Genomic DNA, 19,845 nt, shown 5'->3' with positions numbered 1-19,845 from the left:
ACCAGGCAATTTAGTAAAGCTGACCACCCAATGTAAAAACACTACAGCAAAAATATCGATATATGACTCCGTCGTCGTGTTTCTTGCTCCGCAGAGAGCACCAGACTTACCACATTTTCGAGGAATAATATGTTTCATTCCTTGAAGTGTAACTTATGATTTGCAGTGAGCATTTTCTGCTTCGTAGCTTTCTTCCCATGGCATTCACCCCATAGCACAAAGGCTCCGCTGGGAGTTGAACCCAGGATCTCCTGTTTACTAGACAGGCGCTTTGACCAGTTAAGCCACGGAACCCTCACACTAAAAGGCAAATGTAATGATGATAGTTAATTTGCAGTAACTATTCTTCATCTACTTGCGAGGGAATTGTTTCGGACTCAAACTGTAAAGACGACATAAATCAAAGTAGACCCTACTGAGAAAATCACCCCTATATAGTCTGCCTGCGTAATAAAAGTTCACCCCCTCTCAAGTACATTATTTATTCCTTTCTACCTATACCTGCTACACACCTACTTCTTCGTAACTATGTCCTCTATGTCTGGAACACCGAGATCCCCTAAACCTGATAGCCTGTTTTATTCTGCCAGGGGCATACAAATTTATTACTCCCGACGTTTCGCTTTTAAGGCCTCCTATGAAAAACCTCCATTTGTCAGAAAGCAACCTCTCCCAATCCTTTCTGATGCCATCAATTTGGCCTTTCTCCAATTTATGATTTCAACCCAAGGACCAGACCCATCCTTCTCTATAGTTATCCTGAAACAAATGAAAATATTATCACTGGATCCAAAGTGCTCCCTTACACATATTCCGGTCACATGCCATGCCTTCCTCTAAAAGGAGATCCTGGTGGGACCTCTGGATATTGATAAAGGAAAACACTAAGCAAACCCTATCACATGTAGCATTTTTAGTGTATGGGAATCCAGTCATCACTATGGTAGTAATGGAGAAGTCATTAGGCCAAAAAGGTATTTCAAAGTTCAAAGTAAAATTCATTATCGGTGAATGTCACCACATGCATCCAACAGTGAGGTTCTTTTTCCTGCGGGTATACTCAGCAATCTATAGAACAGTAACTGTAAACAGGATCAATGAACAAGTACCTGTGAAAACGCAATTATAAATAAATAGCAATAAATCACGAGATCATGAAATAACAAGAAAAAGACTTCTTAAAGAGAGATCATTGGTTGTGGGAACACTAGTTACAGAATGTTAGTAGTTAGCCTGTTTTGTGCAAGAGACAGGTGTTTGAGGGGAAGTAAGTATTCTTGAACCTAGTGAAGGGGAACAAAGCACTGCTAATACAGGGTCTCCTGTAAATAAGAATTCTGTGGTAGAGCAGCGCATTCAGGAAAAAAATAGGCATCTCACATGCAGAGACTCTGCAGAAAGTGCAGAAGACTGTGCTTTTTAGAGCTATTAATATCCAGAATACAGATGGATTACAGTCAGGTGTGTAAAGTGCATGATCTGCCTTCAAAGAATTCGTTGATTGTTGATGAACAAAAATTTCTCACTTTCAAAGCAGAAGTAGTAATTTGTACAGCACAGACTAAAAGTAGGACACAAAAAAGTAAACTGATATTGAAAATTACGAACCTCTGCAGATCAAAGACGGAGGGATAAATAATATTCAGACTCCAAAGATGTGTTAATGATCACATTTCTTGCTAATGGTCAGAGAAGTGTTCGCATGTTTGTCTTCTGTTCTCTTCCTTCTTTCCTTGTTTACTCCCGCCCTTTTAGGCTTACAAAGTAAAGCTAAAAGTTTGTTTGCTAATAATCAGGGAAGTTTAATGCTCCTCCTGCTAAATAGAGTCATAGTGACATAAATGTGAATTGGACTGTGGTGGAAGACTTTCTGGAAGAAAAGTATTTGGTGTGTTTGTATGACCCTGTAAGTATCGGTACTGTATCTCACATTGGTCAGCCAACTGCCAATAAACATTACTAAATGAAGAACAACCGTGCGATCTGAAGCGCCGCAGAAATGTTGCAGCAGGATGCCTGGTTCACGGAGGTATCTGAAAACGTCATTCCATTCAGGTGAATTAATTAGGGTTTCATGAGGAAAATGGAAATCCCCGCAACCATAAGCAAGAGACACATTGGTTGTTCTACAAAATCTATTTTAATCACTGCGGAATTTGCAAGGAATCCAGAATTCTGCGGTCAATGTCAGGATGTGGCACGGTGCTCCCGGGGAAGTTACGCTGAAAACCGCTCACGGGATCTTCTCCGGAGCCACACTGCTGCAGCAGAAGATCGGAATCGCGCTGCTGTCGATAGGAGGGGAAGCCTATGTGATGTGTTTTTGTTTCAGATCAGACTGGAAAATTCTGCAGCGTCACCTACAATTCTTGCCCTCTAGTTGACTGTGAAACGTTGTTGAGGAAGCATGGATATAACAAAATGGTGTTACGTACCCGCGGGTATCTTGTACCTGTCATATGACCACGATGTAATTGAGGATGTACTGGACAAGAGGTAATGGTCTTCTGATGGTGGAGTAACGTCATTTTCCGGCCAGTGAGAGGTCATGAGGCTGTTCTTCAACAGGGTTTTAAAGGAGAACACATCCCAGTGTTGGGGGGCGGCAGTCCGTGGTTGAATTGGCCAGAGACTCCCGTTTCGCTGCGTATTCTATGTTATGACGCAGTTTTATTTTAAAGTGGCGTTTTACTTTCTGCCTTATATCAAAGGTTATTACTGGCAGTTTTGTCAGTTAACAATACTGCCAGTTAAAGTGCAGTCCGAGAGTGAAGATTCATCGAAGTTGGGGAAGCTGAAAGATCTAGGAAAGTTGATGTCGCGTGTGAGCAGAAAGAGTTGGATGCAGATTTTCGCCAGGGAGAGGCCAGTGCCTTTAGGCCGTTTAATTTCCTTCAATGGTAAATCCCTCAGCAAAGCATACTTCGGCTGCGATCAGCAGTAACGTCACAAAAAAGGATTTAATTCAAGGAAAGTCTTTCCTTTAGTTGATTGTAAATCGTATTGGACTTTTTGCAATACTACTTTAAAGAACAGAGTTCGCATTTCTTGCTTTAAGAACTGTTCTAGCTGCCGTATGGCAGCTGAATTCCGGTTAAGTTAGTCGCTTCTTTACTTTGGGATTTTTTTTTTTTTTAGCAGTGTTCAATAAATGTTTTATTTGTTATTTTTTTTTAAAAAACCTGTCTCAAATATATTCATTGTTGCTGGATTGTTGCTAGTTTTCCCTCTACCTGAATGAAACGAGGGCAGACGGAAGATAGTTTTCCATAAATTGCAGTCTGCTCTTCAGTAAGTTTATCTTTCTGCACTAATGGATGTAACTGTGGGCTCCGTGGTGCAAAGGCAAGCGTGTTGAACTTCTACTAATTAGTGATTAAGTAATAATTCAATAACAGTTTTTGCTTCCAGAGAAGGTATTTTCTCCACAATGACAAATACGGTTGGAATTGGAGGGGCTGTTGTAGTGTGATGGCAGAGAATCGAACAATTTAAGTCATGGATTGAAGTAATCGAGTCATTCACAAAACATGTCAATCAGAGGATCTCATTTCTTTCATCCACTGAATTAATTAGGCAAAATGCCGAGGAGATAGAGTCCTCCACTATTCATAAGTTGGGAAATAAATGATTAATGAAAAAGTAAACGATAAATTAACAAGATCGGTGGAAGTGAGGAGTTGGGCAGACAACTGATCAGCTATGACGTGATTGAATGACAGAGCTGCGCAGTTTGCTTCCTGCTGATTTGTTTTGTATTTCCCTTGGTTCAGGAAACAACCTGGAATTTGTCACCTCACAAACAGACAAGTGTCCAAATGACCTGGTACCTTGTCCCTGCAGAAGCATTGTTTGAAGATTGTAATCTTCATCACTTTTTAAATTAAAAATTTGGACAGTGCAGATGGAACAGTGTCAGGTGCGGTGTAATTGCAAGTCAATGCTATTTAATCCTAAAACAACTTCACAAAATCCGTTTCAACTCATATTGGAGGTTTGTTTTTGTATTTTCGATCAGCTTTAAATATCCCAGAAAGAGCCAAATATAGGTTTCGAGAACCGTTGTCAACGTGAGTGTTTTAATTTGAAATGTCAGGGCGCGGCGCTGGGATTGGTTCATGTGAATGAAAACCTTGCAACATTTTGGCGTACTCGTGCAAAGTTCGCTGAATGAGACAACATCGGTCGTTAGGGGGTGATTTTACTATTCGCCTTGGCTGGAAATGTGAATATTTATCCCTACGGTTCCAGGAATATACAGAGAATACTGACAGTGACATCTGGCACTCGGCAATTTGAAGAGGCAACTCTGTACCAGTGTTCCCTCTGGAATGCTTTGGGTTGGAAAAAATGGAAAATGCACGGAACCTCAAGCATAGTATGTGGGAGAATATTTCTAATTATTATACCGATGATACGCTGTGCAGTTTAAGGTCAGCAACGAATCACGTCACTGTGTAACAGTTTAAAAAACGTGGTAGTGTGTCCGCGCGGTCTAAAGCGCTGGATTAAGGCTCCAGTCTCCAAGGTTCGAATCCCACCACTGCCATTGCAGAGTACGTACAAGTATTTGTTCTTTTCCGCCAGGGTTTCAGTTGTGGTATTAAAGTGAAACCAGAAACGTTTTGCAGAGCTAAATATAAGAATCACAAATCATCATGACTATATTCCTGGATAAAACTACAGTATATTGGTGTCATGGCCAACTAAATAATTGTGTGACTGTTGTACACTCTAGATCAGGCAGGGCATCGTGTGGATGGGTGGGATTCGGGACCTCTATTTAACGAGAGAAGTGGGTGAAAAAGTAATTAACATCAATATGTATTTGACTTCATTTCAGTGACACCGTCTGTCCGGTTTCTTCAAAAAGGGAGCGAACTCTTCGGAGTTCAACAGGAAAGATGTATGAAACTCAGTGTGATATTCCTCAGTAAGACCGGGCAATTTAGTAAAGCTGACCAACAATGTAAAAACGCTACAGCAAAAATATCTATATATGACTCCATCGTCCTGCTTCTTGTTCCGCAGAGAGCACCAGACTTACCACATTTTCGAGGAATAATATGTTCCGTTCCTTGAAGTGTAATTTATGATTTGCAGTGAGCATATTTCTGCTTCGCAGCTTTCTTCCCTTGGCAATTCACCCTATAACTTGAAGGCTCCGCTGGGAGTTGAACCCAGGATCTCCTGTTTACTAGACAGGCGCTTTGACCAGTTAAGCCACGGAACCCTCACACTAAAAGGCAACTGTAATGACGATAGTTAATTTGCATTAACTGTTCTTCATCGACTAGCGAGGGAATTGTTTCGGATTCAAACTGTAAAGACGACGTAAATCAAAGTAGACCCTACTGAGAAAATCACCCCTATATAGTCTGCCTGCGAAATAAATGTTCACCCCCTCTCAAGTACATTATTTATTCCTTTCTGCCTATACCTGCTACACACCTACTTCTTCGTAACTATGTGCTCTATTTCTGGAACACCGAGATCCCCTAAACCTGATAGCCTCCTGTTTTATTCTGCCAGGGGCATACAAATTTATTGCTCCCGAAGTTTCGCTTTTAAGGCCTCCTATGAAAAACCTCCATTTGTCAGAAAGCAACCTCTCCCAATCCTTTCTGATGCCATCAATTTGGCCTTTCTCCAATTTATGATTTCAACCCAAGGACCAGACCCATCCTTCTCTATAGTTATCCTGAAACAAATGAAAATATTATCACTGGATCCAAAGTGCTCCCTTACACATATTCCGGTCACATGCCATGCCTTCCTCTAAAAGGAGATCCTGGTGGGACCTCTGGATATTGATAAAGGAAAACACTAAGCAAACCCTATCACATGTAGCATTTTTAGTGTATGGGAATCCAGTCATCACTATGGTAGTAATGGAGAAGTCATTAGGCCAAAAAGGTATTTCAAAGTTCAAAGTAAAATTCATTATCGGTGAATGTCACCACATGCATCCAACAGTGAGGTTCTTTTTCCTGCGGGTATACTCAGCAATCTATAGAACAGTAACTGTAAACAGGATCAATGAACAAGTACCTGTGAAAACGCAATTATAAATAAATAGCAATAAATCACGAGATCATGAAATAACAAGAAAAAGACTTCTTAAAGAGAGATCATTGGTTGTGGGAACACTAGTTACAGAATGTTAGTAGTTAGCCTGATTTGTGCAAGAGACAGGTGTTTGAGGGGAAGTAAGTATTCTTGAACCTAGTGAAGGGGAACAAAGCACTGCTAATACAGGGTCTCCTGTAAATAAGAATTCTGTGGTAGAGCAGCGCATTCAGGAAAAAAATAGGCATCTCACATGCAGAGACTCTGCAGAAAGTGCAGAAGACTGTGCTTTTTAGAGCTATTAATATCCAGAATACAGATGGATTACAGTCAGGTGTGTAAAGTGCATGATCTGCCTTCAAAGAATTCGTTGATTGTTGATGAACAAAAATTTCTCACTTTCAAAGCAGAAGTAGTAATTTGTACAGCACAGACTAAAAGTAGGACACAAAAAAGTAAACTGATATTGAAAATTACGAACCTCTGCAGATCAAAGACGGAGGGATAAATAATATTCAGACTCCAAAGATGTGTTAATGATCACATTTCTTGCTAATGGTCAGAGAAGTGTTCGCATGTTTGTCTTCTGTTCTCTTCCTTCTTTCATTGTTTACTCCCGCCCTTTTAGGCTTACAAAGTAAAGCTAAAAGTTTGTTTGCTAATAATCAGGGAAGTTTAATGCTCCTCCTGCTAAATAGAGTCACAGTGACATAAATGTGAATTGGACTGTGGTGGAAGACTTTCTGGAAGAAAAGTATTTGGTGTGTTTGTATGACCCTGTAAGTATCGGTACTGTATCTCACATTGGTCAGCCAACTGCCAATAAACATTACTAAATGAAGAACAACCGTGCGATCTGAAGCGCCGCAGAAATGTTGCAGCAGGATGCCTGGTTCACGGAGGTATCTGAAAACGTCATTCCATTCAGGTGAATTAATTAGGGTTTCATGAGGAAAATGGAAATCCCCGCAACCATAAGCAAGAGACACATTGGTTGTTCTACAAAATCTATTTTAATCACTGCGGAATTTGCAAGGAATCCAGAATTCTGCGGTCAATGTCAGGATGTGGCACGGTGCTCCCGGGGAAGTTACGCTGAAAACCGCTCACGGGATCTTCTCCGGAGCCACACTGCTGCAGCAGAAGATCGGAATCGCGCTGCTGTCGATAGGAGGGGAAGCCTATGTGATGTGTTTTTGTTTCAGATCAGACTGGAAAATTCTGCAGCGTCACCTACAATTCTTGCCCTCTAGTTGACTGTGAAACGTTGTTGAGGAAGCATGGATATAACAAAATGGTGTTACGTACCCGCGGGTATCTTGTACCTGTCATATGACCACGATGTAATTGAGGATGTACTGGACAAGAGGTAATGGTCTTCTGATGGTGGAGTAACGTCATTTTCCGGCCAGTGAGAGATCATGAGGCTGTTCTTCAACAGGGTTTTAAAGGAGAACACATCCCAGTGTTGGGGGGCGGCAGTCCGTGGTTGAATTGGCCAGAGACTCCCGTTTCGCTGCGTATTCTATGTTATGACGCAGTTTTATTTTAAAGTGGCGTTTTACTTTCTGCCTTATATCAAAGGTTATTACTGGCAGTTTTGTCAGTTAACAATACTGCCAGTTAAAGTGCAGTCCGAGAGTGAAGATTCATCGAAGTTGGGGAAGCTGAAAGATCTAGGAAAGTTGATGTCGCGTGTGAGCAGAAAGAGTTGGATGCAGATTTTCGCCAGGGAGAGGCCAGTGCCTTTAGGCCGTTTAATTTCCTTCAATGGTAAATCCCTCAGCAAAGCATACTTCGGCTGCGATCAGCAGTAACGTCACAAAAAAGGATTTAATTCAAGGAAAGTCTTTCCTTTAGTTGATTGTAAATCGTATTGGACTTTTTGCAATACTACTTTAAAGAACAGAGTTCGCATTTCTTGCTTTAAGAACTGTTCTAGCTGCCGTATGGCAGCTGAATTCCGGTTAAGTTAGTCGCTTCTTTACTTTGGGATTTTTTTTTTTTTTAGCAGTGTTCAATAAATGTTTTATTTGTTATTTTTTTTTAAAAAACCTGTCTCAAATATATTCATTGTTGCTGGATTGTTGCTAGTTTTCCCTCTACCTGAATGAAACGAGGGCAGACGGAAGATAGTTTTCCATAAATTGCAGTCTGCTCTTCAGTAAGTTTATCTTTCTGCACTAATGGATGTAACTGTGGGCTCCGTGGTGCAAAGGCAAGCGTGTTGAACTTCTACTAATTAGTGATTAAGTAATAATTCAATAACAGTTTTTGCTTCCAGAGAAGGTATTTTCTCCACAATGACAAATACGGTTGGAATTGGAGGGGCTGTTGTAGTGTGATGGCAGAGAATCGAACAATTTAAGTCATGGATTGAAGTAATCGAGTCATTCACAAAACATGTCAATCAGAGGATCTCATTTCTTTCATCCACTGAATTAATTAGGCAAAATGCCGAGGAGATAGAGTCCTCCACTATTCATAAGTTGGGAAATAAATGATTAATGAAAAAGTAAACGATAAATTAACAAGATCGGTGGAAGTGAGGAGTTGGGCAGACAACTGATCAGCTATGACGTGATTGAATGACAGAGCTGCGCAGTTTGCTTCCTGCTGATTTGTTTTGTATTTCCCTTGGTTCAGGAAACAACCTGGAATTTGTCACCTCACAAACAGACAAGTGTCCAAATGACCTGGTACCTTGTCCCTGCAGAAGCACTGTTTGAAGATTGTAATCTTCATCACTTTTTAAATTAAAAATTTGGACAGTGCAGATGGAACAGTGTCAGGTGCGGTGTAATTGCAAGTCAATGCTATTTAATCCTAAAACAACTTCACAAAATCCGTTTCAACTCATATTGGAGGTTTGTTTTTGTATTTTCGATCAGCTTTAAATATCCCAGAAAGAGCCAAATATAGGTTTCGAGAACCGTTGTCAACGTGAGTGTTTTAATTTGAAATGTCAGGGCGCGGCGCTGGGATTGGTTCATGTGAATGAAAACCTTGCAACATTTTGGCGTACTCGTGCAAAGTTCGCTGAATGAGACAACATCGGTCGTTAGGGGGTGATTTTACTATTCGCCTTGGCTGGAAATGTGAATATTTATCCCTACGGTTCCAGGAATATACAGAGAATACTGACAGTGACATCTGGCACTCGGCAATTTGAAGAGGCAACTCTGTACCAGTGTTCCCTCTGGAATGCTTTGGGTTGGAAAAAATGGAAAATGCACGGAACCTCAAGCATAGTATGTGGGAGAATATTTCTAATTATTATACCGATGATACGCTGTGCAGTTTAAGGTCAGCAACAAATCACGTCACTGTGTAACAGTTTAAAAAACGTGGTAGTGTGGCCGCGCGGTCTAAAGCGCTGGATTAAGGCTCCAGTCTCCAAGGTTCGAATCCCACCACTGCCATTGCAGAGTACGTACAAGTATTTGTTCTTTTCCGCCAGGGTTTCAGTTGTGGTATTAAAGTGAAACCAGAAACGTTTTGCAGAGCTAAATATAAGAATCACAAATCATCATGACTATATTCCTGGATAATACTACAGTATATTGGTGTCATGGCCAACTAAATAATTGTGTGACTGTTGTACACTCTAGATCAGGCAGGGCATCGTGTGGATGGGTGGGATTCGGGACCTCTATTTAACGAGAGAAGTGGGTGAAAAAGTAATTAACATCAATATGTATTTGACTTCATTTCAGTGACACCGTCTGTCCGGTTTCTTCAAAAAGGGAGCGAACTCTTCGGAGTTCAACAGGAAAGATGTATGAAACTCAGTGTGATATTCCTCAGTAAGACCGGGCAATTTAGTAAAGCTGACCAACAATGTAAAAACGCTACAGCAAAAATATCTATATATGACTCCATCGTCCTGCTTCTTGTTCCGCAGAGAGCACCAGACTTACCACATTTTCGAGGAATAATATGTTCCGTTCCTTGAAGTGTAATTTATGATTTGCAGTGAGCATATTTCTGCTTCGTAGCTTTCTTCCCTTGGCAATTCACCCCATAACTTGAAGGCTCCGCTGGGAGTTGAACCCAGGATCTCCTGTTTACTAGACAGGCGCTTTGACCAGTTAAGCCACGGAACCCTCACACTAAAAGGCAACTGTAATGACGATAGTTAATTTGCATTAACTGTTCTTCATCGACTAGCGAGGGAATTGTTTCGGATTCAAACTGTAAAGACGACGTAAATCAAAGTAGACCCTACTGAGAAAATCACCCCTATATAGTCTGCCTGCGAAATAAATGTTCACCCCCTCTCAAGTACATTATTTATCCCTTTCTGCCTATACCTGCTACACACCTACTTCTTCGTAACTATGTGCTCTATTTCTGGAACACCGAGATCCCCTAAACCTGATAGCCTCCTGTTTTATTCTGCCAGGGGCATACAAATTTATTGCTCCCGAAGTTTCGCTTTTAAGGCCTCCTATGAAAAACCTCCATTTGTCAGAAAGCAACCTCTCCCAATCCTTTCTGATGCCATCAATTTGGCCTTTCTCCAATTTATGATTTCAATCCAAGGACCAGACCTATCCTTCTCTATAATTATCCTGAAACAAATGGAAATATTATCACTAGATCCGGAGTGCTCCCTTACACATATTCCGGTCACATGCCATGTCTTTCTCTAAAAGGAGATCCTGGTGGGACCTCTGGATATTGATAAAGGAAAACACTAAGCAAACTCTATCACGTGTAGCCATTTTAGTGTATGGGAATCCAGTCAGTATTCAGTCCTCAGTATGGAAATAATGGAGAAGTCATTAGACCAAAAGGTATTTCAAAGTTCAAAGTAAAATTTATTATCGGTGCATGTCACCAAATACATCCAACAGTGAGGTTCTTTTTCCTGCGGGTATACTCAGCAATCTATAGAACAGTAACTGTAAACAGGATCAATGAACAAAAAGCTGTGAAAACGCAAATATAAATAAATAGCAATAAATCACGAGATCATGAAATAACAAGAAAAAGAATCCCTAAAGAGATATCATTGGTTGTGGGAACACTAGTTACAGAATGAGCATTGTTAGCCTGTTTTGTGCAAGAGACAGCTGATTGAGGGGAAGCAACTGTTCTTGAACCTACTGAAGGAGAACAAGGCTCTGCTAATGCAGAGTGTCCGGTAAGTTAGAAATCTGTGGCAGAGCAGCGCATTCAGGAAGAAATAGGCAGGCATCTCACATGCAGAGACTCTGCAGAAAGTGCAGAAGACTGTGCTTTTCAGAGCTATGAATATCCAGAATACAGATGGATTACAGTCAGGCGTGTAAAGTGCATGATCTGCCAACAAAGAATTGGTTGATTGCTGATGAACAAAAATTTCTCACTTTCAAAGCAGAAGCAGTGACTTGTACAGCACAGACTAAAAGTAGGACATAAAAAAAGTAAAATTATATTGAAAATTACAAACCTCTGCAGATCAGACTTGGAGGGATAAATAATATTCAGACTCCAAAGATGTGTTAATGATCACATTTCTTGCTAACGGTCAGAGAAGTGGTCGCATGTTTGTCTTCTGTTCTTTTCTTTCTTTCATTGTTTACTCTTGCCCTTTTAGGCTTACAAAGTAATGCTACAAATTTGTTTGCTAATAATCGGGGAATTTTAATGCTCCTCCTGCTAAATAGAGTCATAGTGTCATAAATGTGAATTGGACGGTGGTGGAAGACTTTCTTGAAGAAAAGCATTTGGTGTGTTTTTATGATACTGTAGGTATCGGTACAGTATCTCACATTGGTTAGCCAACTGTCAATAATCATTACTAAATGAGGAACAACCGTGCGATCCGAAGCGACGCAGAAATGTTGCAGCAGGATGCCTGGTTCATGGAGGGATCTGAAAACGTCACTCCATTCAGATGAATTAATTCGGGTTTCATGAGGAAAATGGAAATCCCCGCAACCATAAGCAAGAGACACATTGGTTGTTCTACAAATTCTATTTTAATCACTGCGGAATTTGCAAGGAATCCAGAATTCTGCTGTCAATGTCAGGATGTGGCACTGTGCTCCCGGGGACGTTACGCATAAAACCGCTCACGGGATCTTCTCCGGAACCACACTGCTGCAGCAGAAGATCGGCATCGCGCTGCCGTCGATAGGAGGGGAAGCCGATGTGATGTGTTTTTGTTTCAGATCAGACTGGAAAATTCTGCTGCGTCACCTACAATTCTTGCCCTCCAGTTGACTGTGAAACGTTGTTGAGGGAGCTGCGATATAACAAAATGTTGTTACGTACCCCCGGGTATCTTGTACCTGTCATATGACCACGATGTAATTGAGGATGTACTGGTCTTCTGATGGTGGAGTGACGTCATTTTCCGGCCAGTGAGAGGTCATGTGGCAGTTTTTCAACAGGGTTGTAAAGGAGAACACCTCCCTGTGTTGGGGAGCAGCAGTCCGTGGTTGAATTGGCCAGAGACTCCCGCTTCGCTGCGTATTCTATGTTATGACGTAGTTTTATTTTAAACTGGCGTTTTACTTTCTGCCTTATGTCAAAAGTTATTGCTGGCAGTTTTGTCAGTTAACAATACTGCCAGTTAAAGTGCAGTCCGAGAGTGAAGATTCATCAAAGTTGGGGAAGCTGAAAGATCTAGGAAAGTTGATGTCGCGTGTGAGCAGAAAGAGTTGGATGCAGAGTTTCGCCAGGGAGAGGTCAGTGCCTTTAGGCTGTTTTATTTCCTTCAATGGTAAATCCCTCAGCAAAGCATACTTCGGCTGGGTTCAGCAGTAACGTCACAAAAGAGGATTTATTTCAAGGAAAGTCTTTCCTTTAGTTGACTGTAAATCATTTTGGACTTTTTGCAATACTACTTTAAAGAACTGAGTTCGCATTTCTTGCTTTAAGAAATGTTCTAGATGCCGTATGGCAGCTGACTTCCGGTTAAGAGTCGGTTCTTTACTTTGGGATTTTTTTTAGCAGTGTTGAATAAATGTTTTATTTGTCATTTAAAAAAAAACCTGTCTCAAATCTATTCATTGTTGCTGGATTGTTGCTAGTTTTCCCTCTTCCTGAGTGAAACGAGGGCAGACGAAAGATAGTTTTCCATAAATTGCAGTTTGCTCTTCAGTATGTTTATCTTTCTGCACTAAAGGATGTAACTGTGCCCTCCGTGGTGCAAAGGCAAGCGTGTTGAACTTCTGCTGATTAAGTAATAAGTTAAAAACAGTTTTTGCTTCCAGAGACGGTATTTTCTCCACAATGACAAATACGTTTGGAATTGGAGGGGCTGATGTCGTCTGATTGAAGAGAATCGAACAATGTAAGTCATGGTTTGAAGTAATCGAGTCATTCACAAAACATGGCAACCAGAAGTTCCCATTTCTTTCAGGTCGTTGTCATCCACTGAATTAATTAGGCAAAATGTGGAGGAGATAGAGTCGTCCACTATTCATAAGGCGGGAAATAAATGATTACTGAAAAAGAAAACGATAAATTAACAAGATCGGTGGAAGTGACGAGTTGGGCAGACAACTTAACCGCTAGGATGAGATTGAATGACAGAACTGCGCAGTCCTCTTCCTTCTGATTTGTTTTGTATTTCCCGTGGTTCAGGAAACAACCTGGAATTTGTTACCTCACAAACAAGTGTCCAAATGACCTGGTACCTAGTCCTCGCAGAAGCACTGTTTGAAGATTGTAATCTTCATCACTTCTTAAATTAAAAATTTGGACAGTGCAGGTGGAACAGTGCGGTGTAATTGCAAGTCAATGCTATTTAAACCTAAAACAACTTCACAAAATCTGTTTCAACTCATATTGGAGGTTTGTGTTTCTATTTTCGAATAGCTTTAAATATCCCAGAAAGAGCCAAGTATAGGTTTCGAGAACCGTTGTCAACGTGAGTGTTTTAATTTGAAATGTCAGGGCTCGTGACTGGGATTGGTTTATGTGTATGAAAACCTTGCAACATTTTGGCGTACTCGTGCAAAGTTCGCTGAATGAGACAACATCGGTCGTTAGGGGGTGATTCTACTATTCGCCTTGGCTGGAAATGTGAATATTTATCCCTACTGTTCCATGAATATACAGAGAATACTGACAGTGACATCTGGCACTCGGCAATTTGAAGAGGCAACTCTGTACCAGTGTTCCCTCTGGAATGATTTGGGTTGGAAAAAAATGGAAAATGCACGGAACCTCAAGCACAGTATGTGGGAGAATATTTCTAATTATTATACCGATGATACGCTTTGAAGATTAAGGTCAGCAACAAATCACGTCACTGTAACAGTTAAATAATGTGGTAGTGTGGCCGAGCGGTCTAAGGCGCTGGATTAAGACTCCAGTCTCCAAGGAGGCGTGGGTTCGAATCCCACCACTGCCATTGCAGAGTACACGTATTTTTACTTTTCTGACAGGGTTTCAGTTGTGGTATTAAAGTGAAACCAGAAACGTTTTGAAGAGCTAAATATAAGAATCACAAATCATCATGACTATGTTCCTGGATAATACTACAGTATGTCGGTGTCATGGCCAACTAAATAATTGTGTGACTGCTGTACCCTCTAGATCAGGCAGGGCATCGGGTGGAAGAGTGGGATTCGTGAGCTCTTTTTAACGAAAGTAGTGGGTGTAAAGGTAATTAACATCAATATGTATTTGAATTCATTTCAGTGACACCGTCTGTCCGGTTTCTTCAAATAGGCAGCGAACTCTTCGGAGTTCAATAGGAAAGATGTATGAAACTCAATGGGATATCCCTCAGTAAGACCAGGCAATTTAGTAAAGCTGACCACCAATGTAAAAACACTACAGCAAAAATATCGATATATGACTCCGTCGTCGTGTTTCTTGCTCCGCAGAGAGCACCAGACTTACCACATTTTCGAGGAATAATATGTTCCGTTCCTTGAAGTGTAATTTATGATTTGCAGTGAGCATATTTCTGCTTCGTAGCTTTCTTCCCTTGGCAATTCACCCCATAACTTGAAGGCTCCGCTGGGAGTTGAACCCGGGATCTCCTGTTTACTAGACAGGCGCTTTGACCAGTTAAGCCACGGAACCCTCACACTAAAAGGCAACTGTAATGACGATAGTTAATTTGCATTAACTATTCTTCATCTACTAGCGAGGGAATTGTTTCGGATTCAAACTGTAAAGACGACGTAAATCAAAGTAGACCCTACTGAGAAAATCACCCCGATATAGTCTGCCTGGGTAATACATGTTCACCACCTCTCAAGTACATTATTTATTCCTTTCTGCCTATACCTGCTACACACCTACTTCTTCGTAACTATGTCCTCTATGTCTGGAACACCGAGATCCCCTAACCCTGATAGCCTCCTGTTTTATTCTGCCAGGGGCATACAAATTTATTACTCCCGAAGTTTCGCTTTTAAGGCCTCCTATGAAAAACCTCCATTTGTCAGAAAGCAACCTCTCCCAATCCTTTCTGATGCCATCAATTTGGCCTTTCTCCAATTTATGATTTCAATCCAAGGACCAGACCTATCCTTCTCTATAATTATCCTGAAACAAATGGAAATGTTATCACTAGATCCGGAGTGCTCCCTTAGACATATTCCGGTCACATGCCATGTCTTTCTCTAAAAGGAGATCCTGGTGGGACCTCTGGATATTGATAAAGGAAAACACTAAGCAAACTCTATCACGTGTAGCCATTTTAGTGTATGGGAATCCAGTCAGTATGCAGTCATCAGTATGGAAATAATGGAGAAGTCATTAGGCCAAAAGTTATTTCAAAGTTCAAAGTAAAATTTATTATCGGTGCATGTCACCAAATACATCCAACAGTGAGGTTCTTTTTCCTGCGGGTATACTCAGCAATCTATAGAAATGTAACTGTAAACAGGATCAATGAACAAAAAGCTGTGAAAACGCAAATATAAATAAATAGCAATAAATCACGAGATCATGAAATAACAAGAAAAAGAATCCCTAAAGAGATATCATTGGTTGTGGGAACACTAGTTACAGAATGAGCATAGTTAGCCTGTTTTGTGCAAGAGACAGCTGATTGAGGGGAAGCACCTGTTCTTGAACCTAGTGAAGGAGAACAAGGCTCTGCTAATGCAGAGTGTCTGGTAAATTAGAAATCTGTGGCAGAGCAGCGCATTCAGGAAGAAATAGGCAGGCATCTCACATGCAGAGACTTTGCAGAAAGTGCAGAAGACTGTGCTTTTTAGAGCTATGAATATCCAGAATACAGATGGATTACAGTCAGGCGTGTAAAGTGCATGATCTGCCAACAAAGAATTGGTTGATTGCTGATGAACAAAAATTTCTCACTTTCAAAGCAGAAGTAGTGACTTGTACAGCACAGACTAAAAGTAGGACATAAAAAAAGTAAAATTATATTGAAAATTACAAACCTCTGCAGATCAAAGACTTGGAGGGATAAATAATATTCAGACTCCAAAGATGTGTTAATAATCACATTTCTTGCTAACGGTCAGAGAAGTGGTCGCATGTTTGTCTTCTGTTCTTTTCCTTCTTTCATTGTTTACTCCCGCCCTTTTACGCTTACAAAGTAATGCTACAAATTTGTTTGCTAATAATCAGGGAATTTTAATGCTCCTCCTGCTAAATAGAGTCATAGTGTCATAAATGTGAATTGGACGGTGGTGGAAGACTTTCTTGAAGAAAAGTATTTGGTGCGTTTTTATGATACTGTAGGTATAGGTACAGTATCTCACATTGGTTAGCCAACTGTCAATAATCATTACTAAATGAGGAACAACCGTGCGATCCGAAGCGACGCAGAAATGTTGCAGCAGGATGCCTGGTTCATGGAGGGATCTGAAAGCGTCACTCCTTTCAGATGAATTAATTCGGGTTTCATGAGGAAAATGGAAATCCCCGCAACCATAAGCAAGAGACACATTGGTTGTTCTACAAATTCTATTTTAATCACTGCGGAATTTGCAAGGAATCCAGAATTCTGCTGTCAATGTCAGGATGTGGCACTGTGCTCCCGGGGACGTTACGCAGAAAACCGCTCACGGGATCTTCTCCGGAACCACATTGCTGCAGCAGAAGATCGGCATCGCGCTGCTGTCGATAGGAGGGGAAGCCGATGTGATGTGTTTTTGTTTCAGGTCAGACTGGAAAATTCTGCTGCGTCACCTACAATTCTTACCCTCCAGTTGACTGTGAAACGTTGTTGAGGGAGCTGCGATATAACAAAATCTTGTTACGTACCCCCGGGTGTCTTGTACCTGTCATATGACCACGATGTAATTGAGGATGTACTGGACAAGAGGTAACGGTCTTCTGATGGTGGAGTGACGTCATTTTCCGGCCAGTGAGAGGTCATGTGGCAGTTCTTCAACAGGGATTTAAAGGAGAACACCTCCCAGTGTTGGGGGGCAGCAGTCCGTGGTTGAATTGGCCAGAGACTCCCGTTTCGCTGCGTATTCTATGTAATGACGCAGTTTTGTTTTAAAGTGGCGTTTTACTTTCTGCCTTATATCAAAGGTTATTACTGGCAGTTTTGTCAGTTAACAATACTGCCAGTTAAAGTGCAGTCCGAGAGTGAAGATTCATCGAAGTTGGGGAAGCTGAAAGATCTAGGAAAGTTGATGTCGCGTGAGAGCAGAAAGAGTTGGAAGCAGAGTTTCGCCAGGGAGAGGTCAGTGCCTTTAGGCCGTTTTATTGCCTTCAATGGTAAATCCCTCTGCAAAGCATACTTCGGCTGGGATCAGCAGTAACGTCACAAAAAAGGATTTAATTCAAGGAACGTCTTTCCTTTAGTTGATTGTAAATCATTTTGGACTCTTTGCAATACTACTTTAAAGAACAGAGTTCGTATTTCTTGCTTTAAGAACTGTTCTAGCTGCCGTATGGCAGCTGAATTCCGGTTAAGTTAGTCGCTTCTTTACTTTGGGATTTTTTTTTAGCAGTTTTGAATAAATGTTTTATTTGTTATTTTAAAAAAAAACCCGTCTCAAATATATTCATTGTTGCTGGATTGTTGCTAGTTTTCCCTCTTCCTGAATGAAACGAGGGCAGACGGAAGATTGTTTTCCATAAATTGCAGTCTGCTCATCAGTAAGTTTATCTTTCTGCACTAAAGGATGTAACTGTGGGCTCCGTGGTGCAAAGGCAAGCGTGTTGAACTTCTACTAATGAGTGATTAAGTAATAATTCAATAACAGTTTTTGCTTCCAGAGAAGGTATTTTCTCCACAATGACAAATACGGTTGGAATTGGAGGGGCTGTTGTAGTGTGATGGCAGAGAATCGAACAATTTAAGTCATGGATTGAAGTCATCGAGTCATTCACAAAACATGTCAATCAGAGGATCTCATTTCTTTCATGTCGTTGTCATCCACTGAATTAATTAGGCAAAATGCCGAGGAGATAGAGTCCTCCACTATTCATAAGGTGGGAAATAAATGATTAATGAAAAAGAAAACGATAAATTAACAAGATCGGTGGAAGTGAGGAGTTGGGCAGACAACTGATCAGCTATGACGTGATTGAATGACAGAGCTGCGCAGTTTGCTTCCTGCTGATTTGTTTTGTATTTCCCGTGGTTCAGGAAACAACCTGGAATTTGTCACCTCACAAACACAAGTGTCCAAGTGACCTGGTACCTTGTCCCTGCAGAAGCACTGTTTGAAGATTGTAATCTTCATCACTTTTTAAATTAAAAATTTGGACAGTACAGGTGGAACAGTGTCTGGCGCGGTGTAATTGCAAGTCAATGCTATTTAAACCTAAAACAACTTCACAAAATCAGTTTCAACTCATATTGGAGGTTTGTGTTTCTATTTTCGAATAGCTTTAAATATCCCAGAAAGAGCCAAGTATAGGTTTCGAGAACCGTTGTCAACGTGAGTGTTTTAATTTGAAATGTCAGGGCTCGTGACTGGGATAGGTTTATGTGTATGAAAACCTTGCAACATTTTGGCGTACTCGTGCAAAGTTCGCTGAATGAGACAACATCGGTCGTTAGGGGGTGATTCTACTATTCGCCTTGGCTGGAAATGTGAATATTTATCCCTACTGTTCCATGAATATACAGAGAATACTGACAGTGACATCTGGCACTCGGCAATTTGAAGAGGCAACTCTGTACCAGTGTTCCCTCTGGAATGCTTAGGGTTGGAAATAAATGGAAAATGCACGGAACCTCAAGCATAGTATGTGGGAGAATATTTCTAATTATTATACCGATGATACGCTTTGAAGATTAGGGACAGCAACAAATCACGTCACTGTAACAGTTAAAAAACGTGGTAGTGTGGCCGAGCGGTCTAAGGCGCTGGATTAAGGCTCCAGTCTCCAAGGAGGCGTGGGTTCGAATCCCACCACTGCCATTGTGGAGTACGTACACGTATTTGTTCTTTTCCGCCATGGTGTCAGTTGTGGTATTAAAGTGAAAACCGAAACGTTTTGCAGAGCTAAATATAAGAATCACAAATCATCATGACTATATTCCTGGATAATACTACAGTATATCGGTGTCATGGCCAACTATATTATTGTGTGACTGTTGTACTCTCTAGATCAGGCAGGGCATCGTGTGGATGGGTGGGATTCGGGACCTCTATTTAACGAGAGAAGTGGGTGAAAAAGTAATTAACATCAATATGTATTTGACTTCAATTCAGTGACACCGTCTGTCCGGTTTCTTCAAATAGGCAGCGAACTCTTCGGAGTTCGATTGGAAAGACGTATGAAACTCAGTGTGATAGTCCTCAGTAAGACCAGGCAAGTTAGTAAAGCTGACCACCAATGTAAAAACGCTACAGCAAAAACATCTATATATGACTCCAT

The 19,845-nt window shown here is 41.0% G+C and overlaps 6 non-coding genes across 6 annotated transcripts; 2 read left to right on the top strand and 4 right to left on the bottom strand.

Annotated features, from left to right (window-relative positions):
* Nucleotides 1-220: 220 nt before the first annotated feature.
* trnat-agu (transfer RNA threonine (anticodon AGU)) lies at nucleotides 221-294 on the bottom strand. Its single transcript has one exon. It is a non-coding gene; the product is annotated as a tRNA-Thr (tRNA).
* Nucleotides 295-5,159: 4,865 nt separating this feature from the next.
* On the bottom strand, nucleotides 5,160-5,233 carry trnat-agu (transfer RNA threonine (anticodon AGU)). The gene has a single exon. It is a non-coding gene; the product is annotated as a tRNA-Thr (tRNA).
* A 4,868-nt stretch (nucleotides 5,234-10,101) lies between these two features.
* Nucleotides 10,102-10,175, bottom strand: trnat-agu (transfer RNA threonine (anticodon AGU)). Its single transcript has one exon. It is a non-coding gene; the product is annotated as a tRNA-Thr (tRNA).
* Nucleotides 10,176-14,340: 4,165 nt separating this feature from the next.
* trnal-aag (transfer RNA leucine (anticodon AAG)) lies at nucleotides 14,341-14,422 on the top strand. Its single transcript has one exon. It is a non-coding gene; the product is annotated as a tRNA-Leu (tRNA).
* Nucleotides 14,423-15,028: 606 nt separating this feature from the next.
* Nucleotides 15,029-15,102, bottom strand: trnat-agu (transfer RNA threonine (anticodon AGU)). The gene has a single exon. It is a non-coding gene; the product is annotated as a tRNA-Thr (tRNA).
* A 4,201-nt stretch (nucleotides 15,103-19,303) lies between these two features.
* Nucleotides 19,304-19,385, top strand: trnal-aag (transfer RNA leucine (anticodon AAG)). The gene has a single exon. It is a non-coding gene; the product is annotated as a tRNA-Leu (tRNA).
* The last annotated feature ends 460 nt before the right edge of the window (nucleotides 19,386-19,845 follow it).

The sequence above is a fragment of the Hypanus sabinus genome, chromosome 24, assembly GCF_030144855.1.
Source record: "Hypanus sabinus isolate sHypSab1 chromosome 24, sHypSab1.hap1, whole genome shotgun sequence".
NCBI classification, from domain to species: domain Eukaryota; kingdom Metazoa; phylum Chordata; class Chondrichthyes; order Myliobatiformes; family Dasyatidae; genus Hypanus; species Hypanus sabinus.
Note: the sequence above shows the minus strand (reverse complement) of the source record. Positions and strands in the feature narration are given on the sequence as shown.